The 23,104-nt window shown below is 33.8% G+C and overlaps 1 protein-coding gene across 12 annotated transcripts in view; it reads right to left on the bottom strand.

The window, feature by feature from the left end:
- The window catches only part of LOC116779516 (protein muscleblind), a 171,580-nt gene that overhangs the window by 46,165 nt on the left and 102,311 nt on the right, over positions 1-23,104 (bottom strand). For 2 of the 12 annotated variants that reach the window (XR_009752916.1, XM_061522893.1), the window contains exon 1: positions 6,991-7,215. The exons of 3 other annotated variants lie outside the window; for them this stretch is intronic. The gene's annotated coding sequence lies outside the window, so the exon portion shown is untranslated. Of the gene's footprint in view, positions 1-6,990; positions 7,222-23,104 lie in introns of those variants that run through there. 7 more of the 12 variants (XM_061522888.1, XM_061522884.1, XR_009752915.1 and 4 more) reach the window with 6 other exon arrangements.

Genomic DNA, 23,104 nt, shown 5'->3' with positions numbered 1-23,104 from the left:
GGTCCGCATTATCATTATTTTGTATGTAGCATGTACCAGGCAAGACAATTTATGAATAAGATAGTATTCTAGAACTATGTTTTAATATAATATAGCAAACATGTCACAATACACCAGTTAGTTAGAAATCCCAGCTTTTTAACGTATATTGAAAATAACATAATTAGTTTTAAAATTAGCTTATATAGAAGTGGTTGTGTGTGCGAGACTTTACATATATATTGTTTGAAAGTTTATTTGTATGTGTATGTCGTGTGTGGTATGTTTACGAGTTTGACAGGTGTCATATCAATTAATAACATTGACTAGACGTGACCGTAAATACTCGGACTTGGCTTTTAGTAACATTACAAGTTGCAGCAAAAATTAATTGCCACGTAAAATATAAACGAAGCACTAAATATTCGAGGTTGCGGTTTTAGAGAGAATTATGAAACATATGTATGAGAAGCGTTGAGCCAATGTGTATCAGAGGTGGAAAAATTCTTTGTGTGGGCGCCGAGAGTCGAAACTTGACTGTCTGGGGCCGGTAACAGGGGAAAACTCGTGAAACCAAATCCTATCGTAATGTGCTATTTAAAGCATAACCCAGATGAAAATAGCTCAGTGTGCGGCAACGCAACGTCGCACTCCTCATCGTGCATAATCTTCAAATTTTATTTTTGATGTTTGTGCAGTTGTTTTTTTTATTAAGGCACATGATCTTTTAAAGCCCCCGAGAGACGACTTCCTCCATTTATGTTTGCTCTCGTGTCTGATGCAATAGTTATTGTTGCAGTTGTTTTGTGTCTAACAAAATTTATTATATTTGTAAAGAAAAATCAAATTCTCTTGTATTTTCATATCCCCAGACATTGAGGTGGGGTAAGGGCATTCCTTAAGAAAAGTAATCTCCAAAGAAAAGGTAAGTAATAGTTTGGGAAATAATTTATATACCTACTTAAGTTATTAATGAATATACCCACTTTAAATATTTTAACTTCTAGAAGTATAACTTAGTTAACGATTAAATTTATTTATTTGATACCACTTTTCTTTACATATAATTGACTTCACTTATTGCAATTGACAATTTACAGAGTGGTATAGATCAATAAGGAGAGACGCAATAAGCAGAAACTCAATTTCATAAAATCATGAATTCTATATTTAGATTCTAAAAGAGAAGTATCCGACTGGAGCTTGGAAAAATGATGCCTTTACAATATTATGTAATATTATACATTTCAATATACATTTATTTTATAATTTTCTTTGAACGTTTTAAATTTACTTACAGAAACGTTACATATAAAGAAGGAAAGAATTCCACAAAGTTAAAATTTTAAGATGAAGTTTTACACTAAATTTATTTTTAAAGTGAAAATGTTTGAGGTTACTAACAAGAAACAATAGCATTATTATTTTGTTGTACGTATACTTAAACTAGCTTAAAGATTCCGGTTTAACATGATTTCCTATAAATTTTAATCTACTTATCTGTTATTCCGATACCTCAGCTACTTGTGAGGATTTTTAAGTTTAGCTTGTTGAAACTGCCTTTTTTAAATAGTTTATAACAATAAAATAAGTAATACTTATAATAAAAATCTAAGACCATAATAGTACCAAAAATATTGCCATAAAGAAAAATGTGCTTGTACTTGATCAATCGACTGATCTATTTAAAAAACTTAGAGCTTCAAGTTAAAATGGGTTGTATAGTTTTTAGCCACAGCATTTTTCTCGTATGACAAATAAACAAGGGATAATCGAAAGGGCTTTGTAACATTATACTCTTGTACTTACACATTTCAACGATTTAATCCAAAGAGACAAGATTTTATATCGCACATTAAGCAAACATTGAGATGGTGGTCCAAAGGATATCAGTGTCTTATTCTTTTGAAAGCACTTGTGCCAGCAGCAGGGGTTTCTTAGATGCTCGACACGCACGGGGAAGACATTCAATAACCCAGTGAAAAGATTACCAAGAGCAATCAGACGGAAGCGAATCTAAATAAGAATCTCGTGAGAGCGGTCGGGTGCTAGGGTGGTGAGAGGGGGAAAAAGAGTCGAGCTGCGCCTTTGTGATCGTCGACTCGATCAATTTGCAATCGAATTTTTTATACGAACGTTTAACATGTTCGCGAAGAGTGCGGTTAATTGCATTATTAGTAAGGACATGCCCTTCGGCTGCTTCGTATCCGTGGTCTTGACCGGGACTCGAACCTGGGTCTCCCACCGGCTTGGAGGGCGCTCTTACCATTAAGCTATCAAGACAATAAGAATGCGAAGCGCATAAAGGCTAAATATAGGAATAGTGACAGTAACAATTCAGACATTTTTGTATTTTATACAAAGATTAGTTTTATTTTCACAAAAGAATTTCAAGCCAAAATAAGAGTAAAGAAAGATTTATAGCACATTCAGCCCTTCCATTGGGGCGTATAACAATGTTTTCCTTTAAAAGTATAAAAGCTAGTAAATTGTATGCCGTAAACATGTATCATGAATATTTCTATTTATTTATATTTCAAATATTTAGTGCCTGTTACTTTTAAACGTTATAACCAAACATTATCTGAATTATAGTTACTATATCCAGTCAACGATTGTATGCACACTGTAGGTATATATGTTGCCACACTTAACCGCACCTTTCGCTAGCTACTATTGCCCACACGACTGAACTTTTAAAACGTGACATTTGGTAGACGTTGATTTTATTGAGGCAACATCATGACTTGTCTTTTTGTGTTCACTAAACTGTGACAAGCGACTTCATTTTTGTGATCTCAAAGATTAAAAATATATAAATTATTATATACTTCTCTGAAAGGAATGAAATATCTAGTCCAAATTCTATATAAATGTTATATTTTACCATAATTTTATCCTTACAAATTATATGATAGTGTTGTTTTAAAAATTTCTTTGAATCGATTCCGTAGCATTTTCTTTGTTCCCTATTGTTTTGCTTTGAAAGTACACCATTTAAATCCCTTTGTGGTCATAAAGCGGGCTAGCTATAAAATGAATTGATTACCAAATTCAGACGCTTCACTTTCGTTTTTCTTACGCAATTTACATTATTAATGCCATGAAAGTTTAAAAATAATAAATCAACGGTGAAAACATTATGCGTCGATATATCTAAGGTTAAATAAGTTTTAAAGTTGCTTACGAGGAAGTATGGAAACAAAAAATAATTTACCTCGTACGCCACAGTATAATTGATTTGAAAAACAGTACTTTGGGAGAACAAAAACTCAAATGGAAGAAGTTTGTCTTTCTTTGTTACCTATTGCACAGACTAGATGGCGTGAATGGTTACACTCAATATGAAATAGATTGAAACTGTCACATTAAAAAAGAGACAAGAATTTAAATTACAAAGCGGAAAACGAAGTGGACGCTAACAGGAGATGACCTTGGGCAGTGGTGTTGCGGTCCGACGCGCAAGCCACAGACGGTATAAAAACTACCACTATTACCTTCGAAACACTTCAATGGAGCTATGATTCGTTACCAATTTAATAAATATTGTCTACCGAGTCGCTTATTTAATAGAATATTTCATGAAGAATAAAAGAACAAAAATAAAAACAGAAACTACTTTTATTCAGAGGACTGGAAAGTACTGTTTATTTTATAATCACGTAAATATTGTAAAGATGCTAATATTTTTACGTCCTAATTATTATATTTATATGAATATTACAAATGTAATAATTGACGTGAAAGCTTTAATAATGCAAAATGTTGACTTTAGCACGTAGGTATGTATGTAATAGATATCTTATACTAACGTAATGAAAAATAAGTGAAAAGATTATCATCTAAAATTGTGAATAGTAATATTAGTATAGAAATTTATGACTATTAGATGATCAAGAAATATTAACGGAATTGATGATCATAGTCGTTAAGCCATGCAGCCATAATTGAGTTGAATAAAAAGTATGAAAATATGCAATGTGTTAATTAAGGTTTATGCATTTTCTGTCTTTCATCAACATCCAATCGCATTTTTTGCGTCACTGAGTAACACAATGAAAACATATAATTTACACATTTATTATAAATTCGAAAATTCCACTGTTTGCATTTTTTAAATACTGTTATTAACGTGTTTTATACTGCAGTCAATATTTAAGATTTCAGACATTATATAAAAGGCGCGTTGTTAGGGGATTACTCTTCTTTGATTCTTTGATACTCGAAAATATAAAATACCATCAACAGTGGATTTTATTCATACCAATTGTCATAAAAGGCTCTCGAATGCTTTGGAATATAATTATATTTAAGTAATGACATGATTTTTCATTTACTCGCCGAGAAAAATATATTTTTTGACGGGATTACAAGGGCGGAATGTGATGTCACCGGTTCAAGATTAGTTAGGTATTCCGTGCGCGGATCAACGTACGTTCATTGCACGTGCTGCCCTGACTCACCACTCGATCTTACTTTGAAAATTTTACAAAATGCTCATATTAAAATTTTTAAACATTCATGCAATTCTATGCAAATAATATTAAAATATATAATAGTGTTATTGTATGATAATAATCAATACATTGTTCGGTCTGGAACAAATATCATTACTTCTCGACAGACACATTATTATTTTATTTATGTGAACTAATTGATGCAAATTAACTGCAAAATGAACCGAATTAGCCTAGCACGTAGGTCAGTTCCGGTAGTAAAAACAAAGGCCATTGTTAACCTGTTCAGTGTAGATCGCTACTAGTGCCCGTTCTCGCATTCGGAACATGCACGAGGTACATTAAGCTGGCTCCGGGGACGCCAGCAGACTAGTAATTAGCAAGAGAAGAGAAAAATTTGCGACGGGTTTAAATTTACGAGGAGCAAATTACACAATTCCGGGGCTATTGCAAGTGCGCTCGTTAATGTGCACGCCTTATCGAACATGTTTCCCCGATTGCTTGAAAACGGCTTCCCGGGCCGGCTACACATTGACATTACAGTTTTTGCACCCGATACAATTTCACACTATTTTTTTTCTTTTTGGTAGATACACGATATAAAGGTGGACCAAAATATTGCTTGTTTTTGTTAATTGTACAACTTTTTATGTATAGATCATTTAAATTTACAAAACATCTCCGAGAATATTCATGCCCGTCTTTAATTCGAAAATTATTTTGTAATTTAAATGGTGTTATTATGTTAAATAAATCGTAAATAAGTCTTATCGACGATTAATTTTGTATCGTAATCTGCAACTAGCGACTGGCGTGTCACATCCGTTTAATTTTCAGCATGATAAGATAACAATTCTTTGCGATAACATTAAAAGCACTTCGATTTTAGTCCGTGCTGACAAAATTATATTTCGCTGGATTTATATAATGTGGTGTGACTAAGAGCAAATTTGAATTAAAATGACGTACTTACATATTTCACGGAATATTTTTGTTCAGGTAATGTTCCGATCAAACAAGAGTCGTAATTCTTCTTCGGCTTTTTAGCGGTTTTACAATTTAAAATAATAAAGTAGAACAAAAATATTGTAGTAGAGCGGGCTCTATTGACAGAGGCTTCATTGTTGTGAGCAGGTAGCGAAGCCAGCTGTTACCCTCGTAGATGAAACGGTGCAAACAAACTGATCCAATATACCGGGAATTTTAAAATTAACACATGCAATCGCACATCCGGAAATATTAAATTTTCTCGCTCACTAATGATTTTATTTTTCTTTTAATTGACTTTGCCGATTCGTTTGGTAATATATGAGTTTTAGGATTGTCTATTTTTTTAATAGATGGATATTCGTCTGAAGCAAATTCGTTTCTGTGGTATTAAAGTTTTGAGAATTTTATGAAAATCACATCAACTAGAACGATAAGATTATTTTCTTATCTGAATTACGTATCATCTAATCTCGCAATCGATAAAAAGTGTCTACAAACAGCTTACAAAGTATTTTTTTTTAAGTTTTATAAAAGAAAAGTCATGGCATAGTTTTAAAGAAATAACATTTACTTTAAATTTCATAACATTTTTTACGTATTCTCATTCATTACAACGGTCACTCTACTTACATGACGTCTTCTTGAAATAATTACCACAATTAATTCATTTTACTAAAATAAGTATTTTTATCTATATTGTTTCATTGACAAATTATTTTTGTAAAGTATTTTGCAACATCGGGTTAAAATAATTTTGAGAAGAGTTTTAAAATACCTTAAGGAAAGGATGTAATTTATCTTCGTACGGAACCAGTTTAGCAACATAGTTAATATTGCACGAGGAGATTGTATTAACAAGACGGCCTGCATATTTTTTCAAATCCCTCATATATTTCATAATTATAAAGATCTCATATATTTTAATATAGATATCATGGTTATAATAAATTAACTTTCTCAAAGTAATGGTATTTAAAAATGTTTGTTGGAAACGAGTGATTTACCATAAAAATATAAAAATTTCTATAGTTGCTGAATAAAATAGAAAATACGAACCAATATTCATCCAGCTCCTATCTAACCCTTCAATGTGATGGGGTGAGTTCAGTCCCCGTGTTTTTTATGTTAGGTCGGAATTATGGTGAAATGTCTTTCGTTACATAGCCATTGAAGTCTACCAGGGAATAGGGTTTTGATGTGAAGGATGGTAACAATTATATCAGAGTTACTGTGTGTGCAAGAGAAGTTTGCGCCCGATGCAATGTGTAGCTTAATCCGGTTAGGATATGGGAAAGTGCCGTAAGTGTTAAGTTTTACTGTAATATAGCACGACACTTACACGCCGATCACACTAACTATTTACTTATAAGTTTCTGTCGATTTTCGGAAATCGTCGACAATAGAACTTTAACACAAAGTAGATGAAACACTAGCTGCACGAAAATATTATGTAGCGGAACACTACTATATTCACTAACTTTCACGACGTTCACTTTGACACGAGTTCCGAAATCGACGATTACGTTAACAAGTCGTTTATTATAAAATGAGCGGTAGCACTTACATGGTGAGGGATAAACAAGCTGGGTAAGGGAGCGTAAATGTCCAAAAGTCAAATCATAGCAAGTCGCACGTAAGTTAGGAGAAACGATTCGCCGGTAGCTGGAGGTCGCGTTCGCGGCCACGATAGGGCGGCACGCGTCGTGTTCGGAGCACGAGTGCGGTGCACGGAGCAGCGCGAGTCACACAAGCACAAGCGGAGTCGGCGGGCGACTGACGGGTGGCGAGCGGCGCGGCGCGGGGCGTCGCTGCGCGCGCACCCCTCACCGCGCACCCCGCGACTTCAGCCCCTCCGCTCCGCCACCTCACCCCCGGCCACCACCCGCCCGCGCCCGCACCCCTGCCCTGACGGACGCCAGCCGGCTGCCTTATCACGCCGCACGGCGCTCCGCTTCCTTTCTCCTCGTACCGTTGCGAGCTTTTTCGCCACTGCCACACTTCCGCCCGCCCCCTCGATTGTGTAGTTTTGAACCGATAATGTTAGTTTTAAATAAATAATGCCCTGAGATTGTTTTCAAAAATAAAGGTACTATAAAAGGAATCATAGTTTTATCTTTTTAATAGGACTTGGATAGAAATATGATGTTATCTTTTGTAAAAATTGGAAATAACATTAATCGATTGCTGGGTCGTAAGCAAATCGTGTGTTATGGATGAGGACAGTGGGATGCAAGTGGGAATAGGAGCGAAGTGCTTGCGACCAGCGAATCGGGCGCGGGCGCAGGCGATGGTCGGTGAAAGTGCGTTGGAACGGGTTTGCGAACCGCTTGTGAGTCGTGACCCGTCCGAGGACATTGCTAACAGAATACTAGAATACCACACTCTTTAATAAATTGGCGCAACAGTTTGTGATTGTGAACCTGAAGTTATAATAGCTTTTTAACAGTAACCTACAGCATTATCTCAAAGTAGCTATATTCAATTATTTAACAAAAACTGAAAATACTTAATTCAATAAATCCTGAAAGAATAACTTATTTTAAATGATAAGGGCAGAAGATAGTTACAAAAAAAATAATAAATATATATAAGGCAGAATTGGCAAAATGTGGTTTTAGTCCAAACACATTTTTACTGTAGCGGGCAGTTGATTCTCATTGATTATAGCTTTATGGTACAGACTAAATCTGAAATGCATAAAAACCCTCTTATACAATATCTACTTATATGTAACTATGTGTTCCAAGTAATATGTTCGTTATAATTTGTCATCGACGACAGCACACCGAATGCACTCTCAAGGAAGCCAACACAAACGGAATAGGAAACGAACACATTATGAAATCGGACAGGTTCGGCGAGGGCCTTACATAAGTTGAGCAGTATTGACTTCAACTTTTGTGTCTGCGACAAAGTCAAGGAGACCGCAGTGTTCTTTGCTATATACCGCTATGTATTTATTACCAGCAATATTGAGGATGATTCGTTTAATATATGTATATGTCACGGGTAAGGCATGCAGGCCGCAGCCAACCACGTCTACTGGCGTTTCGATGACGATGCGATTCCGTTTTTGCGTCGCAGTCTTTGGAGCGTAACATCTAAAATAAAAGCTCATTTGAACACCTCTCTCGGTAAGATTATTTTTTTATATCATGTTTTATATTAAAATACCTGTAGGATTACAATAAATGCCAAATGTCACATGATACGAAATGTAATAAAACTTATTTCAGTTAGGAATTTAATTTCTCTCATTTATAATTCACACGAGATCATCCGTCAATTAAACAACGAAACTACCTACCTACCTTTGAAAAAAGTGTTTCACATTTTATTTACGTTTAAAGTATTGTCTACAAATATAAAATCTCGCAATAAACTATTACTTTTAAATAAAGATATATTAAGTGACTTTTGAATTGTTTTGATAATTTTATTAGTTTTTGCCATCACGAAATATAAATGCATTTAATTATAAATGAAGCAAGGAGTAAGCGAATTAAGTGTCCTCGAGACGAGCAATGAAGTTCAATGAACTGGCGTTCATCTCACGCTCGCAAAAAATGCACTGTACCGTCCCACACCGAACACAGCACTCACACATTCGTGCAAATAATGTAGCGCAAAGCGAAAAAATCACTTGCCAATAGCAGTAAAGAACTAATCTCATACCACATTTAACGCCTACTTGGAACAGCATCGCAAATCGAAGTAGACTATGTTATATTGAAACAAACATCAACGAAAGATAACGTCCAGAGAGAAGTGGTTCATTATAGAAATACACTTATTATTAGTTTTTTTTTTTTGTAATTTGGGCATTTGTTCTCAATGTTGGGAAATAAATAAGTTGTCCATCTTAGTTTCGCCCACGTCTCTCATCTTTACATCAAATCACCGCGCACGTGTCGTGTTTCCTGTACCATTATTTTCGACTAAGTATTTAATAACCTATATATAAACATCCTAACTCCTAGCACACGTAGAAATTATTTAAATCATTAAAATAACAAAGTTTTCCGGAGAACTGTTATTTAAGAGAAATTCAGTATACTTTATTACATGCATAATAAATTGCCGGTAGCTGGTTAGTTTATATGTGTATCACTAATTAAGAGAATTAAATTTACAAAGAATATAGAAATTAGCCAGCTTCCTTGAAGCGCATCGTCATAATTGACTTACTCGAGTTAAAGAGAACGAAGGCATTATTTGTGATTTATTCATTCCATTTTTCATTTAAAGTGCCTCTGCTATGTATAAATATCGGTTGGAGCGTTCACGTTTACAAAACAAGTAACTTCTAACGCAACGCAGAGTGTTACACATTATCAGACACGAAACGTTTGCATGTATGTGTTTTGGATGTGTTCTTTCACAGGGGTGTTCTAGCGTTTAATTAGAAGCGGTAAAGCAGATTGCAAAGTCGCGCTCCTGGCCGAGGTACGAGAACCGAGCGCGGAACCGAGCTCACACTTGCTTGATGACTTTGCGTAAACGTTAATTAACTCGCTTCATCTGATTCCTTGTAGCGCTTAATCGCTTTTATCTCACTAAATTCGTAGTAGAGTTAATTTTATCTAATTAGACATTGTGAAGTATACATGTATACAACACCGACGGTCGAGGTGGCCGTGTACCTAATTAAAATAAAAGTCATGCTTTGTAACGAAAGAAATTGAGAGATTAAAATGTAAGAACCAATGATTAGTGATCATAAGTTAGAGATGTACTTTTGCTCATCTATGCTGATCCACGTACCATATTGGGTTCCGGGTGTCTGACGTGGGCACGGAAATGAAAGTCTTTTATCGACATCTACTGATATTTGCTATTGTTAAATAATGTCTTAAAATGGACTTCTCTCTCTCTTTCGTGCAAGATAAGGTAGGTACTTTTAAAAAATCTTGTGATTTGCTAAGGTGTAATGAAAGTAATATTTAATGAACAATGCAAATAGTTACTTCAGTGTACAAACTGATTTGTCAGAGTATTTTCGGTAGGGGCTACCAAAATTGAAGTATGTCGAAACTAAACGGAGGCTATTATCTGAATTATTATCTAAGCAATAATAAACGCAGCAAGCGGCAGAGCGCGCTGTGTGTTAAGTGGCTTTTAAGGTCGCTTACCTCATCCCCTCTAGCCGGCAATCTTACAGTATTTGTAAGAATTTAATATAATGTTTGCAATCATTATTTCTCAGGCTGATTTTGATGGATTTCATGTAATTATGCTATAACTATCAAATATTACCTAACCCTACCTGCAGCTAAGCTATCCTATACTTTATTTGGTTTGAACATATCAATTAATTAGTAAAAAGCTTTTTTTTAGTTTTCGTTATTTTTTTGACAATATCTTTTAATAACATTAAGTGTAAGTATATTTATTTTATATGTAAGTGTAATAAGGTCAAAAATTTGTTATTTTCATTATTACTTAAATCATGGTTGAACGTATTTAAATATTTTATCAAGGATATTTGATAAAGCAATAGAACATGAATCAATTTAAAACATGTATTATATTAAAAAATCGTGAGTCATAAAATCGTTCACATTATAATGGATTCATTTTGTTTAGAAAAAAACACACGAAATAGTCACGGACCATAACATCTTAGCTGACAATATTTAGTGAGTCATAAGTACGAATCAAAATAAGGCACGCACGCACCATTTTGTATTGAAGTAGTCAAGATCAAAAATAGACAGACCGAGTCTCTATAAGAAATTAAAGAACACTAGGGTCGTTGTAAAAATGTTGTCTTCATAAGAACCACATTGAAGTTGTTTTTTTTTTAAAATGTCCAGAGTCAAATTTATACAGCGCTCGTCTCACGACTTAAAATCACAAAAGCCTTAACCTTATATGTTAAGAACCAAATAAAACGAATAACCATGGTCGCTATAATGTAACATGCCCATGTTAATGTAACGAATCCCGTTAAACATATCCCAAATAAGTAACAACATTTAATTCACACACAACATGAATCATTTAAAATCAATTTCAGCATTAAATTGTATGAATATATATACCAACGTTGTATGGTGTAATAAATAGTTAGTGTAAGCAGTATCACAGACGCCTGCATGTGGTTTAGCCAAGTCGCCGCAGCTCGTAAATAAGAGCGTCTCATTGTGGGTCATTATTAATGAATTAGTTCCAACCCCGCGTCCCGCACATCCACTCAAAGCTAAATAACAGGTGCGTGTAACCCTATTCGCACAATCTATTTTGTATGTCCTATAAACGCGCAGAGAATAGTTCGCTCTCTCCCGTTCTAAATATTCATACCTATGCCAGATATTGAGATTTGTTTAGGTGTCATCTTCACGACACCGTTGGCTTTAAATAAACATTATACCATCGTGGTTTCGCTTGTTTGTATATCACTTCTACTTAGTAACTTCATTTCATTCTGGGCAATATGAAAATATGGTAGCTATTATTGAAAATTTTGTAAGGTAGAAATGTCTACATTCGGTTTAGCGTGTTTGGATTTGCATACACTAAATCCGGAAATGATTTCAATGCTGAATATGGCAAAAAAAAAATGTTTTGTTACGTTTTCTACCAACCGACGTTCTATTATCTCCTGCCTAGGAAGTTGCTTTCATATCAAAAACAGGCCTCTGCCGAGAAACACAAAGATAGCGCTTCGTTTGCCTACATTAATGCACTTACTTCAGAAATGACGTAATCGTAACAGTCTCGTAGCCAGTCTAGCCTGTTTTCTTAATTTATATTATTCAATTAGATATCTCTGTTTTGTTTTATTAAGGATATAAACTTGGTATATATTATTGACGAATTACCTGCTATTATTAACTAAATAAATGGTTTAAATGTTAGCTTGTCTTAAATAACAATGTGAATAATTATTATTAATTAAATTGAATGAAATTTAAAACTTTTAAAACTCTACTACATGTTCTTTCGTAAATTTAGGTATGAAAACTAAGTTATAAGAATGTAGTATAAAAGATAAAATATTCTGTGTCTCTGACGTCCTAAAAAACTATTGATGATATATAATAGTAACATCATTAGGCAACACTATGAACGGTAAATACGTTAGCAAGATTTTGCAACCTTGAATTAACACTAACCGATAAGTTATGTATAAAAAAATCATTGAACATAAAAGTTACATAAGGATAGAGATCGTTTTTTATTAGATCGTATAAATTAGTAACAGCAGGTGTGTTATTCTAAGATGCATTCTGCGGTGGAACATATCTCTGATGCGGTGTTATGATCGGTGTTCGTATTAATTAGCGCGAGTTGCTGTTGGTGACGTCATTCATCTAATTTGATTACACCAGCCAAGGCCACAGCGGTTAGCACCGTCATGGAAGGCATGATGATATGCCCAATAGCGTATTGCAGTCGAAATATTGTGTATGTAGTCTTAGTAGTTCAGACATTACTTAAAAACTTGATTCTGTTTTGAAATCATTATTGCTCCATCTGTAACGTCGGCAGCTAAATTAAAAAATAAAATGATTTTAATGTCTTCACAGGAAAGAAGCTGCTAAAACGACAATGTGTAAGTTTATCGTTTATTTTAAGTTATTTAAAATAAATTTGTTTTTTTTTTTTAACAAGTGTGCAAGCATAATGACAAACAAAGTTATAGATGAAAAGTTACTTCCAAACTAATACTAGTTCTGCTATGTTTTATATTTTCAGTAATATTATAATATTTAAAATAAAAATTAAAATAACGTGAAGAATTCACTTAATCCTGACGTTTTGATATAGGAATATTTTAAAAAATGTTCGTTATTACAATTCCGTTACAATTTCTCACATTTCCTCAAATCTACCCGGAGATCGTGTGAATCATTTGAATTATAAAGTGAGATGCGAGTGCATACAAAGTGCATAGGATACCTCGGCTATGTAAATGGGATATGAAGAGACTGGGGTTAAAACGACACCTGATGGCCGTGGGGTCAGAAAAATTTATAAGAGACGTCTTGAAATATATTTTACTGTCACAAAATGAATTTTATCAAACGAGGTAAAATTAAATTAAATTAATTTGTATTTTTATTTCTATTCTAAACTTTCTTTCTAAAATGTAAACCTATTATAGTATTTATCATTTTTATTAATTTTAATAGATTCACTGACAGAGATAAAATATTACAACTATTACGTATTCATTTCAACTATAACAATTTCGAGCTTTAAAAGATAGTAACGGTTATTATAACTTAGGACCGGCTTTGTTCCCCAACACGAAACTAATTTATTCGTATCTCGGCATGGCGTTCCACAATGTAAATAATCGAAGACTAAATTATAAATTCGTATTAACGGTCAAGTCATAGTTTAAAGATTAGGGCAACGGGCAACCCTTTAGGTTGAAAGGTGAAGAGTTTCAAATTAAATCGGATCGCCCCGTGGGTCCATAGCACGCTTACTCTATTCGATTCAGTGACCCTTTGTACTTGTGCCATAACGGTTTTCTATGCACGTGACCTTTAGGGGTAATGCAGTTTCATTAAAGTAAAGTACAAATACTTCGATAGGTGTACGCAGTTGGATTTTTTTATAGTCCTTGATTACTAGGCCGGTGGTCACGGAAGTGCAAATCCTTATCGCTCGTGATAGAGTATCGGTAATCGCGAGGAGCGGGCGTCAGGGCGGGCCAGCCGGCTCGGCGCGACGCCGACCGGCTAGCGTTGCGTGTGGCGCCGCTCATGGATATTGATGGCGATGACGAAACTAATTGGATGCTCGCAACATGAAGGTCTATAAGTCTGGCTCATGTAACTTCGGCAGGTGTGAGTGAACGAGATTAGGATGAACGTTCGTTTCACATCATCAATTCGATTTATCTGTCGGACCACTCGGAATTAATCATAAGTGCGGGAGACTTCCCCGTCTGTGATTGTGACGGTTGATCGTCCTTACAATGGCAGTTATTAGAAGCTGCGCCAGTCGGTCAGTATCAATCACCGTAGGCGGGCTGAACGACATTGGAGTTCAATTAGGCGGGTGGCGCGTGTGATTGCTCACTCCTTTATACGCCAAAGGATTACTTGACCTACTTATTAACGTTGCACTTATGGTGACAGAAATAGACTCTACTTTGTTTCAGAATAAAATATTTAACTAAAGTTTTTTTTATGACATTCTTAGCTCAAAATAAGGCGTTTATATACAAGCAAAACAATATATTAGTTTTACTATACACCAAACACAAAATGATTACCAATTGATGATAACAATTCATGAAATAAAATATGTACGTCCTAATAAAATTCTTACTCAACAAGCAAGCACTTATTAAACTGTTTATGTGTAGAGATCGGTAAACTCATTACAGTATAATAAACATAATTACACGCGAGCCTAAGTCAATCTAAGTGTTCTTTGTTAAATAAAGCTTAGTGGTTGTATATGGTTTCATTACGAAAATAATGTACAAAATAAACAAGCAACCACGAAGAGAAGAAGAAATGAATTTAATCAACTAATTAATATTAATATTTTTTTACTAGAGCATTTTCAAACATCGTTTCAATCAAAACTACAAGAAGAATAACAGTTAAAAAATATACGGTATTTCCTATCCAGGTCGCTCTGAAAAGTGCTTAGATATTATTTCGATTGTACATTTTATGTGAGCAACAAGAATTCTTTAAAGCAGAAACGTGTGAAAGTCGCATCAAATAAATAGGATGATAAAACTATATGGAGAAATGTACAATATCAGTTTTTCAGTATTGTTATAGGGAACACGTAATAAATTCTTATCATCTCAGCAATAAAGTAACCTTTAAACAGGTTTAAGATTACTCGCTGTGCAGGCTGTGGATCTAGCTCGCTTGACCGCAAATAGGTCGTGGATTAAATAGCACTGCACTAAACTCACCCGTGCAGGTTTCTTAATATGTTCGAAACGGACAATCATAACCGCAGGTGATATTTCGTAATTCGTGCATGAACGTTGCAACATTACCATTATGCAACTCGTGAGGTAGCTAACAGGTAGATTAAAACTCATACTAACCAATTGATTAAAAATCATTAAACAATATTTAAGTAAGTTTACACGAATTTTTGTTCGAAAAACTGATTACGCTTTTAATCGGTGTAAAAGGACGAGGAACGGAGAATGGGACAACGTTTAGTGTTCACGTGAATGGGTTTCGGTTAATCCTTTTAGGAGCATCTTAAAATATTTATATTATCTCCATTAGAATATTTCATCAAAAGAGCCTCGATTTTAAAATAGCGAGACCATTAAACGAGGGGTTTGTGATTAAATCTAGGAATTTAATTAAAGCCGTAGATCACATAGGCAGGCAGTGTTTAGTTACCGACCCAAACAACTTTGCCACTCTTTAGCACTATATGGAGCAGCGGAATGAGGAATCCTTTGCGATGTTCAAAATATGTTGATGAATTAAACAATATTTTGAATTAAATTTTGATCCTTCCTTTATGAATTGTTTAGTGTGAGCAGCTGATATTGAAACGAACCTTGTTCTAATTTGAGTAATTAATGCAGCCACTTTGTTACTTTATGAACTAAGTTAGCCTCCCTGCTCCGTCGTGAGATCGCGAGAAGTGTAACTCTCAGCTATTCTAAGACTTTCATTATAATTAACATTTAAGAGCTGCACATTCCTTTACATGTAGGAATACATTTAACAGAACTCATAAATATGTTCTACAGATTAAAACCCTATTATGGATATTAAATTAAATTATCCTTATAAAACTTAAAGAATATTTGTAACTTATTATTCATTACAATTTATAGCAAATAAATGAAATTATTGCAGACATAAATTTGTTAATTGAACCATATTCAAAACAATTCAATAGCCTAACATAACTGTGTTCTAAGTTGTTGATATTTTAGAAATTTTGATTTATGTTGAAACAGTATTAAATATTAAATTCCAAAGAGCGCTTCTAAGAATTAAATAACAATACATATTATTCAATTGTTATTCTATTATAAGACACACATCACTATGTAATTATAAATCAGAATTACAACATATCTATATATAATTACGTAATTATGACCGCATAAAGAAGCGAAGAAACGAATCGAGTGTTGCCAGAGTGTTACATTATATTGCAATATCCATTTTAATATACGGGTACTATGATCAAGCACAGATAAATAATAATAAACAATAGCCAATATTACTATATTATTTATAGACATACTTTCATACCATTGCTTTATTTAAATGATATAAAGACAACTATATTTTTTTTTCAGTCGTGACAAAAGAACCTAAAGGTAAAAAAAAATCATGTGTGAAGTAAATCTATATACTGTAAATTGATGTTTATTTTAAGGAGTCGAAATAAACGCTATTTAATCATCCACGTATCCAATTCGTAATAGGAAATTGTATTGTAATTATCTGGGATTAATTAAAGCGAGAACGTGCGATACCGTGATCATAGTATTCATTCAGGACACTAAACGCTATGAAACGTATGATACCGGGCCGTTATTGGATGTCCACAGCAAATATTGAATTTCATTTATACAGAAACGAGTTTACGGCTTGTTATTCCATTTCTCGCATCCTAGTGGACAAGTGACTGTTCTGTCTGTACGTGAGCACTCTTAGGAATTCTGCAATTGATTCTGATACAAAAAGTTTGAAAAACTTGTTCGTAACCTTACACCATATTTTTTTAATCTAATCGTTGTTGATATTGTAAAATCTTTTAAATGATAATGTTATTATGGTTGCAGAAGGTACATACAGCAATATTCACATTTACTCAGTTTGCTTTTGTGGTATCGCTAGTGTAACCCAACACAAAATGTTTTGAAACAGAGTTGACTGAGATATGATACATTACGATGGTTTGCGCGTAACAAATGATATTTTTGAAAAAAGTAGAGAAACATTCTCTTTCGAAAACTTCGGTTTTAATGCATTCGTTATAAATCTTGTAACTTTTCATAGAAAATTTATTAAAGAGTTGGAAAGGCATCATCCACAAAAATCTGTAACAGATTACGTGAATTCTTTCTCCATACTATTTAAGTCTTTAGGAATTAAAAGCACTTTTTATTTTACATATCAGTCGTATTTTATTAGATTTTCTCGTTCAGAATGTTCCATACACTTAAATGCGCAAAGACGATCAATTGCTACTAAAATGTAATACGATAAGATTTTGTTAGTTTTTCTTTTTAATCAGATGAGAACATGACTTTAGTTTACGAGCATGTCTTAACAGTTCTTTTTAATTGGCTCTCGACGGCCCGAGCTGTATAATGCGCAATTTAATGATCCTTCAAAATGTAAAATGCATTTATGCACCATCTTTATTTAACTGTCTCTTGAAATTAATTGTTGAAAAGTTTTGAGTAAATTATATTTTAATCGGATTCTTTAATTTCTTGTTTATGATATTGATTGGGATTATTGTTGATTGAAACCGAAATAAAGAAAAAAAGAACGAGTAGTTGATATAAAAATAATAAGGTTAAGTAAAATTTCTTTGTGCAAATATTTTTTGTATTATTATTTTATAAGCTTAGAAAAACTAAATGCTATAATGTTTTAAAAGCTTTCATATTACGCATGCACCCTCATGGATGGCTGTCGCTGGCACCTAACTATAATAAATATAAATATCTACCGGCGTTTAATAACTGAATTGCCTATTATAATCTTAATAACCTTTTATTTATTATTTTTATGCAAAAAACAAGCTTTCAATTATTTTTTTGCCATATTTAATATAGGAAAACGTGAAATGAAGGATGATTCTTTAAAAAATAAACAAAAAATATTTAGAACGATATTTTTACGAAAATGTGAATATGAAATTATGTGAAAGAGTGAAAAGATTATTATTTTTGTGAATGAAATTAAAAGTGATCAGACCAGTTTATCAGCTCTATTAGCGCGTCTTGCATCCTATAAACAAATAAACAAAAAAGTGGAGTTAGACAGTGCAAGCGGCGCCACGAACGCGGAGCGGCGGTCTTCTAAGCCATATGGACGTACGGACGGATATATGCAACAATGAGCTCATACAACCGGTCGCAGGGCCGTTACAGATGGACCGCCGCCGGCCCCTGAATATGCATGAGCTGTGACTTGACCTCGCCTTATTAGACGTCGGTCGCGTAGCGTGGGACCTTTATCACCAAAAATTTAGTACAAAAATTTATTAAAAAATTATTTTAAAAGTTTTTTGTAATAAAAGGTTATTTGTTTTAGGTTTTAATTAGAAATTTATTGCATTAGAACTACATAAATGGAATGAGATCAGAGTTCAGTTGAAATATCACTCGGACCACCTGTCGCTGCCGCCAACTCCTACCCATTGATAATCAGTCACTAAGGCAAGTTAAATCTCAGCTGTGACAGGGAAACTGCGGACGGCTAATGACATTTTGACGAACAATGATCAAGGGTACACGCTATGGGAACGTTTAAATTTGTTAGAATCTTTGTACAAGCCAGCAATTTAAACAAAATTCATCAGTTTCCATAAAAGTAATGTCAGAAAATAATCATTGAAATATGTAAAGCATTAAGTTATTATTTAGTGACACCTTCTTAATTGGAATCGAATTGTGTAGTATAACAGTAAATTGCATTGCATGCAATTATAAGCTTACGAAAAGCGCAGATATTTACAGTACATTGGCAGACTGTCATCGTCGGTATTATGCCTTGCGAGCGACGAGCGATTGCTGTAAAATTTCATCGCAACAGTGAATGTACAGGCGAGTCTAAAAATAAACCCGGCGGTCAGTGCGGCCGCAGCCATGCGATACTCAGATAAATACTTCAGAGTATTTGGAACATCGGCGCCACTCACTGTTTTGACATCTGGATATGCGTCACAGGCCTCCTCTCTTAATTATTCAGTTATTGTCATCTAGAATAACTGTGATACATTTAAACACCCACGGCATTGCTATGTGGAATGTTTAATTCATTGTAATCTTTTTACGTCTATTTATTTTGACGCGATTTAAAATCCTATTGTTGTTTTTTTTCTATTTACTAATGGCATGTCAAAATACAAATTTCTTTTTACTCTTTTCACTACCATATCTTTGACTAGATACGTAGAAAATCGGTTATAAAATGTACAAATTTAAAATATTCTGTTTCTAAAACCCACTAAACCGTTAGTCACTTTCAGTTATATTGGAAGCGAAGCCTCATGAAACTATGAGATATGGCAGCAGAGCGAATAGCATAAAATGTAATGCATCTTATACATCATGGAAACAAATGGGCGTTAAAATTTCTCAGCCGACGATAGAAAATCATGTACATCGAAATAGAAAATCATTTCAGTGATGATAATACGAAAAACAGTAAAGTGTGACGAGCTGCAACAAACTAGATTGAAGCTAGAAACGGAGCAATAACGTGGGCTTCATCTCGGCCAGATCACGTTCGAAGAACAAAAGGAGAGCCAGCGAGCCAGCAGCGACGGCGGTAATACCAAATAAAAAAACTCACGTTCAAATGCAGCCTTTTCATATTTAACAAACTCCATGCGATGTGCAGCGGCACGCAAAAGATGCAGTTTACTTTTTACATCAATCTCCACATAAGGGATAGGTGCTTTATTTATTTATTATTTGAATAGGAAGAAACCGTTGTATAATTTTTTTTGGTTCTTCCTCTAAAATAATCTAATATTCTTACATGTAAAAATTGCTCATCCCACTTAAGGGGCAACTTGCACATATAATAGATACAGAAAATAAAAATGCAACATTATCTGTATGTTTACTCTTAACTGAAAACTTAACATTAATTAGTAATTAATGTGCAATAAATTTAAAAGTGTGACTAATTAAACGATAAGGATAAAAAGAGAAATACCATTTAAGTTTAACTTAAACGAATAAAAAAGTAAACAGCATCCCCGAATAATTCGTAATGATAAAGAGCAATAATAATTCCAAAACAATTATAAAATAATAATCAAAAATTTATTAACACGTATCTTGCACAGTATAACTTCATCGTTAACCTTAAGTAACCAGATACCTCTGAGTTAGTTTGTCATACCCTGGCACCATTTTGTATAGGGCACAACAGAATATGTTAAGCCTAACAAATCTTTCTTTAACAAAATGATTATTTTAGCAATCTCAGTAGGATTAACAAAATTTTCACAATTTAACACTACCGTTAACAATATTGTAAAGGAGACATAAATCAATAAATTTTCTGCAATCGGACAGTGAATGAGTTGGGTTAAGAATAATAGTGCTTTGTAACAATTATTGTTTACTATCATTGTATACCAAATGACGAAAAATTTTCTTTTATAATCTTTCAATTCTGTCTATATGTATTCGTCGGTGTGGATTCTGTGCGATGGAACAGTATTCGGGCTGCTGTGTATCAATGAATCGAAAAGTGCAATTTTGGTTCAAGATTTCAATACAATATTCGTTTAATTTGTTGGTAGTCTTTGAAATGAATGAAGTCGTATTTCATATTTCACAGATGTATGTGAAACAAAAACGATTACCGCTTGAATTGTTGCAATATGAACATCAAAATAAAAATGCCATCGCCAGCAGTGAATTTATAATATGACAACTTCATGCATTCGTACAGCATTAAGAAAACATTAGGAGTAGCAGGCGGCAACGACGCATTATTTTACTATAAATCATATACTATCAATTCTTCTACTAAATAAAATTAATTTTGAATGGTAAATATTAACGATTATATTATTATTTCGTAGCGTACCCTCACATTTATTTCGTTAATTATTATTTTCATTAGCTGTTCAGATTTCATGCGATCTGATAATATGCTACCATCTCAGTGAAAGACAAAAATAAATTAATTTGGCGACGGTTAAGTTGAAAACTAGAAAATATAAAGGTTTCATAACACGTTGGTGGGTGCTTTCAAAAAGCTTTCAGCGGCTGATCGCTTCCTGTATGATAACGAATGATAAAAATAGAACTCATTCCGAATGCGACGCTAATGAAAATGCAAAAAGCGTATTGATGTAAATTAATGGGCAACTTTGTGTAACGAAATGCAATAACAGAATTAACGTTTAATATTTTCGCGAATTCTTTTAGTACGTAAAGACAATTTAATTTTATCTATAAATACAAATGTGGTCGGTGTTGTTTTTTAGGTGCTCATTTACATAATACCAAGGCTCAAAAATCGTTACAATCTTTGTTTTATTTTAACATGTCTCCTATAATCGTTGCAGCTGCTGTAACGATTTTAACCAAACTTTATAAAAATATAGACGAGATTTTAGGAAAACAAAAAGGTGTTTGTTAAAGTTTCGTGGTGGAAATTCATACTCATCAGATTATAGCATCTTAATTATTGGGTTACGACCGATCTAGAGTGAAATTAGTTTGAGTACGCGACGGAGATACATCATGACCTAACGTTTATAAAAATAAACATGAAGCTGCTAAGAGAACAGTTTAAATAAATAGCAATTGGTTAAATATAACTAAATATTCGACCTAAACTGATAGATATTGCGACCGAAAATTATATTCAGTTAAAGTTACACGAATCGATAAGCGGTCAGACGAACGTATTTTAGTTGTTTATGTACCACAAAAGCCGCGAAGTTGCACCACTGCCAAATGTTGGACTGTATAAAATTTAGGTCTTCCCCCAAGAGGTATTAGCTCCGGTCGGTATACGTAAGGCGCGGCTTCCTTCGTATCATCATCGTCATAGTCGAGTGGGCGAAGCAGAGTCTAATTTATGTAGGACTAACGAGTTACGCGTCCGTCGCGGTCTCCCGATTCCAAATTGCGATTATTTAGCGTTTAATTTACCGATTCATTCAACAGAATACTTTCTTTAAATTATATTTAAATGATATTGTATAAACTGATATTTACATTCACTTAAATCAATTTTTTAAGCATTTGTTAGAGGTAATTAAAATTGACATATTCATTAATTAGATTATTCATTTTAATTCTATACTAAATAGGGTTTGTATTTGTTCATCGCTGGAAGTCAACATTAACGCAATATTAAATATTAAAATATACGTACATACGTATTTTATTGGCAGTGTAAGTGATAAACGGGAACACGATACGTACACAGCATGTGAAAAAGGGCCGTGGTAAGGTCGCGTTACGCCGTTTGAAAGTGAGATGCGAGGTGCCAGGAGAGCAACAAATTAAGTCCCCGCGGGGAAGTCCCGCCCACGCCCGCTCGCGCCATCGTTGAGAGCCCAAACGCGATAACGGCTTGCCGAAGGGAAAACTTAAATATATCCAAAGAATTACATAGGCAAATACGCAAAGAAAGTTCCATTACGTATCTCGTGGCATGACAATTTCTCTGCTGCAAAATAGTGAAACGATTCATTAAGGTATTTTTTTACTCTATATATCTACAGGGAGCAAATAAGACATTAATATAACATAAAGATATTTTCCGTGAGACAGGTAAAAAAATTACAATATGCTTTGAACAACAACAGCTATATTTTGTGACATTATAAAATATAGTTTTTTATTGCTTATCTGAGTAGTAAATTATATTATTATCTGAAAATATCATAATTTAATATGGTTTTAGCAGCCATGATCATCCCATTGAAAGATCTTTATCGATAATTTATTGAGATCAGAAATGTTTATTACGCGTATCATTTAAAACTAT

Source organism: Danaus plexippus, chromosome 2 (assembly GCF_018135715.1).
Source record: "Danaus plexippus chromosome 2, MEX_DaPlex, whole genome shotgun sequence".
NCBI classification, from domain to species: domain Eukaryota; kingdom Metazoa; phylum Arthropoda; class Insecta; order Lepidoptera; family Nymphalidae; genus Danaus; species Danaus plexippus.
The sequence above is the reverse complement of the archived record's forward strand: the minus strand, read 5'-3'. Positions and strand labels throughout refer to the sequence as shown.